Genomic DNA, 5381 nt, shown 5'->3' on the forward strand with positions numbered 1-5381 from the left:
ACACTAAATGCACATGTCACACATAGAGTAGACACACAAATCCACTCACCAACACTGAATGCCTCCTCCAGTAGGTGATTTCAGTCCTCTGGAGGGTCAATCCACCGCAAGGGATTGTGGTCCAAACAGAATCACTTAGGCTGTATCTGAAGGGAACTGAGGAAAATTGCAGAGGAATCACATGGGATTTGGTCTGTAAATGGAAACCCAACCCTCAACACTTCATGTGTCCCTGGACTGCCTCTCTCTCTCTCTCTCTCTCTCTCTCTCTCTCTCTCTCTCTCTTCCTCCATGCTCCTTCCTCCCTCTCTTTCTAAACAGAAGCTCCTTATCTCGAACATATAAATAAAATGGCAAATTTTATCTTGCCGCACACACATAAAAGCTGTTTATGATCCACAAAGTGAGAGCAAATTCCAGCAATAAATATTTACTCTGTGGGCTCAGCTCAGATCAGTTCATCTCAAGCTTATTCTGCAGATGGTTTTCAGTAGAGCTGTACAATAAAACCACTGTAAGAATCGTATGTTTTACAGAGTATGCTTTTATGTCATTTGTATTTAAATAAAATTAGCCTATGCTGCCTCCTCATTGTGGCCACTGTCATGCTTGTTGTTGTACTGCTGGCTGGGTTCATCGGCAGGCATTTAAGGTGCCTTCCTGACCTGACATGACATGGCGTGCCATCATCACAAATCTGTGTGTCTGTCAGACTTCAGACCATCCCTGATAAGCCCATCCATCACACATACCTCCACAAGAGCACTCAGTCCCACTCAATAACCCCCCATCTATCCTTCCTAGGCTTTATTAATGTAACCCACAGAGAGCCGGCCCTCTGACAATGGGATGTGACAACCCTGACCGAGGACTGACCGGCCCATCTGACCTGTGTGTGTGTGTGTGTGTGTGTGTGTGTGTGTGTGTGGATCTGTGCATGCACCCTGGATTTATTTGTATGTGAGGGTGCACTTCTAACATACAGCAAAGGGATAGTTGTGTGTGTTTGTGCACGTGTGTGAGAGAGGGAGCACGGGCGCTGATGGAGATGAAAAAACCTCCTGGGTACACTGCATCTGCTGAGAAAATATCTCTCACCCCAGTATACTTCCTGTCACTGCTTATCCATCTTCTTCCTGTCTTAGACATTCACCTCCATTCCCACCGTCAGTGAAGACTTGCAGAGTTAGAAACGGCCCCAGCAGTCGTCCACCTCCCCTATTACATGCACGCACATGCACGCGCCCTCGCACCACTTATTACGGCTTTCTTTTTCTTTAATGTGTGCGAGCCCGGCTTTATCTCTGTGCCATGTATAATGGCTCAGAGATGGTATCATCAGAGACAGGCCAGCTTGACTAAATGGGAGCGGCAAATTGACTGTAGTATTAGTAGAGAAGGGCCTCTATCAGGCAATCTGATAGGATCCCATTAAAGAAAGCTTGCAGATGAATATGATTAGCTTTTCATTCCTCCTAATGGAAACATCTTCTGAAGAGAGGAGGAGATGAAATGTTTTGTAGTGATAGGGCCTTTGTACCACTGATGGGATTGTTATTGCCTAATTTGGGTAGAAAGACCATTAAAGTTCTTGGAAGGGACGATGAATGTTCTCTGTAAGTATACTCTCAGTTATGGCTGTGGACCAGTGGTTCACTCTGTGTGGGCAGTGTGGGCAGTGCTTTGCTTTGTTGATGCAAAAAGCCACCCTCCACTTAAATGGCTTCATATTGGGCTTGTTTTTGCCGAAATCTGTGACTAATGAGTATGAGGTTTCATCTCCGTCCCCAAAATGAACTGAATGGGTTTTTTTGTGTTTGTTCGTGGTTTGTGTGTGTGTGTGTGTGTGTGTGTGTGTTACCATCCTGCATTTTTACTATCTCCAACAGACTGTGACAGAAGTGCTTCATTAGATTATAAAACGACTATCTTGTGCACAACTTCTTAAGCTGATTATTGTTCATTTATGGAGAGCCTCTAGGGCACTGTTTGCCAAGTCCTCAAATAACAACCAACACGATACTCTGTGATCTGTCAAAGGGGATGAATTTGATGAGTGCTATTCAGAAACACGTGTCTGGATATTTATTTCTTTTAACTTGGACCCTATTTTCCCATGTTTCTGTGTGTAGGTGACTGATGGGAACAAAAGTTTTTTTTTAAAATAGTCGAGGATTGAGCGAGAGCGCTGCAGCCAACAATGGAAAAAACGCTGCAATGTAACCATCTGAGGCAATTTTGCTATGTCAATGTATGTCCACTAAAAGTGCTTGTTCTTGCCACTGACAGGCTCAAACAATAAAACAGGAAGGATCCCTACAGAAACAAACCCTTTGTTAAAAAGTTTTAACCAAAAACAGCCCCGAAAACACCATTGCCAAAACCACCAGACTCCATTTAAATTAACAGTAATTTAGGGGCGCCGGTGGCTTAGTGGTAGATGTTCAAGGCTGTTGCCGCAGCGGCCCGGGTTCGACCCCAGCCTGTGGCCCTTTGCTGCATGTCACTCCCCCTCTCTCTCCCCCTTTCACACTTGTCTGTCCTGTCCATTAAAGGCTAAAAAGCCCCAAAAAATATCTTTAAAAAAATAAATTAACAGTAATTTTATGACTGTTATTCAAAGCTGACAGAAACTAAATAGGGCTCACAAATCAATCACCAACTCTGGTTTGGTTGAAATAAACCCTTAATCCACCCAGTTAGATGTGGAAACTTGCTGGCTCCATACACACTAAAATTAATGTTTTTTTGAATAGAGTCTGGCTGGTTTGTTAGAGGTGATTTTGGGGCTGTTTCTGGCTAAACAAAAAGGATCTTACTCTTTAAAAAAAGCTCTATGTCTGTTGAATCTTTTCCTTAATGTTTTAGACACTTGGAATAATAATATGAGCCTGTCAGTAGCAAACACAAGCACTTCTAGTGTGCACACATTGAGGTACAGTGCCACCATTGGTCACAATCTCTCGCACAATAGTGGACCAGTTTCAAAAACTGTTGCTCCCATTTCTCACTTAGACACAAAAGCATGGGAGAATAGAGTCAGGGTTAAAAAATATTGACGTTCTGCATCCAAAATTTGTATGAGCAAAAGTATTTAAAGCCTAAAAGCAAAGTACTCATTATGCAGGAAAAGTTGGCTCTATCAGTTTTACATTATTATATTATACCACTGGATTATTGTTAATGTTGCATTAATGTGTAAGTGGCATTTTAATGTTGTAGCCGGCTGTATTAGAGATATTTTTACCCATTCTATATACTGTCTGGTGGTTTAATTTACTGTATAACAATGCATTGTATCTCATGCTCATTTTGGTTTAGAAAATCCTCATTTGTACAGTAATTATGCATGCCAGATAGATGTAGTGGAGAAATAAGTACAATATTTCCCTCTAGCAGAGTAGAAGTAGCATGAAATTAAGATACTCAAAGAAAGTAACTCACTATTTTATACCACTGATACATGTTTAAAACTATGGGTTAAGTGTCTGCTTCCTGAATAGACAGTATCAAAGCAGGTGTTTTGTATATGTGTATGATTCCATTAGTGCATGACGGCAGCTCAAACTCTCTGTAATCCCACCTATCCGTGGTTTATTCACACTCCAGCTCGATGACACACCGTATCTCTCAATTTCCACTGTTTCTGACACGTCACATTGCTTTCTACAGGGATGAGTGTGACGAGCTGGAGAGGAGACATATTCCCTTACAACATTTTGTTGCTGTCTTTCTGGCTTTGCTTCTGCTTGAGACTTTCCCTGTCAGCCTCTCGGCGCCAACCGAACTGCAAATTATGCAAAAGATAATGTTCGCAGATGAGTGTGTCCATGAATCATTACCTCATTTGTCCATCTACCCAAGAGAATCTGTAATACGCGCACAGCAACACATCTAGCACATGCGCTTTGTCGTTATTGTGCAGTTTGATTGGATTTAGTAATAATAACTTAGAGCTACAACACACCATGATTCTTACCGACTGAGTCCGCTGCCTTCAGTGAGGCTGTTTTTGATATGATATGAATTTGATGAATACAAAGTAAAGTTATTGTTAGCAATAATAACATAGAAGGTTAGATTATTTGGTAATACTTTATTTGAAGGTATTGACATAAGGGTGACATGACACTGTCATAACTATGAAATGACATGGTCATGAACCTGTCATAAACATTATGTACGTGTCATAAACATTAATGACTGCTGTCATTGTCATTGGTTTTTTGTAATGACAACTTGACATTAATTAAAGTGACATTACCAGAAGATGTCTTTGTCATGACAAGTTGACATTAAATTTGTTTGGGATGTCCTTATAATGACAACTTGACATAAACCAGGATGACATTACTAGAAGATGTCTTTGTCATAACAAGTTGACATTAAATTTGTTTGGGATGTCCTTATAATGACAACTTGACATAAACCAGGATGACATTACTAGAAGATGTCTTTGTCATAACAAGTTGACATTAAATTTGTTTGGGATGTCCTTATTATGACAACTTGACATAAACCAGGATGACATTACCAGAAGTTGTCTTTGTCATAACAACTTGACATTAAATTTGTTTGGGATGTCCTTATAATGACAACTTGACATTAACCAGGATGACATTACCAGAAGATGTCTTTGTCATGACAATAATAATCACTATGTCAACTTGTCATAAACACAAAAAGAGGTGCATTTCTTGTTCATGTCAAGTTGTTATAACAAAGACATCTTCTGGTAATGTCATCCTGGTTCATGTCAAGTTGTCATTATAAGGGCATCCCAAACAAATTTAATGTCAACTTGTCATGACAAACACAACTTCTGGTAATGTCACTTTGATTAGTGTCAAGTAGTCATAATCAAGACAACCCAAACAATGTCAACTTGTCATTACAAAAACCAAATGACACTTAATGACAGCAAACGTTTATGACATGTACATAATGTTCATGACAGGTTCATGACAATGTCATTTCATAGTTATGACAGTGTCATGTTACTCTTATAGAGATACCTTCAAGTAAAGTGTAACCGATTAGGTAAACTGTGGGTTAAGGTTTATACAGCTCACTTTGAAGGACGGAAGATATGTGTTCAAAATGCTGCCGTATTGATGTAAACACAAACATCTCTCCACAATCAGTCTTCACCTAATTACATGTAATGCTGGACGCTAAAGGCTTTTCATTTCAGCTTTATTTGTGGTGGGACTTGTAGTCAGTTCTCATAAATTCAGTAGAACTTCTTGTTTAGCTGGAAAACAAGAACAAATTACCTGCACTTTTTACTCATGAATAAGAAATGAAGACCATTAGAAATAAAGGTTGCTTTTTCCAACTCAAGTCGTGCTCTTTTAGCTTTTGAATTTCTTCTCCTTCGT

At 40.0% G+C, this 5381-nt stretch overlaps 1 protein-coding gene across 4 annotated transcripts in view; it reads left to right on the forward strand.

The window, feature by feature from the left end:
- The window catches only part of kcnd3 (potassium voltage-gated channel, Shal-related subfamily, member 3), a 130596-nt gene that overhangs the window by 98275 nt on the left and 26940 nt on the right, over nucleotides 1-5381 (forward strand). The gene's annotated exons all lie outside the window — the stretch shown is intronic.

The sequence above is a fragment of the Epinephelus fuscoguttatus genome, linkage group LG7 (genome assembly GCF_011397635.1).
Source record: "Epinephelus fuscoguttatus linkage group LG7, E.fuscoguttatus.final_Chr_v1".
NCBI classification, from domain to species: Eukaryota; Metazoa; Chordata; class Actinopteri; order Perciformes; family Serranidae; genus Epinephelus; species Epinephelus fuscoguttatus.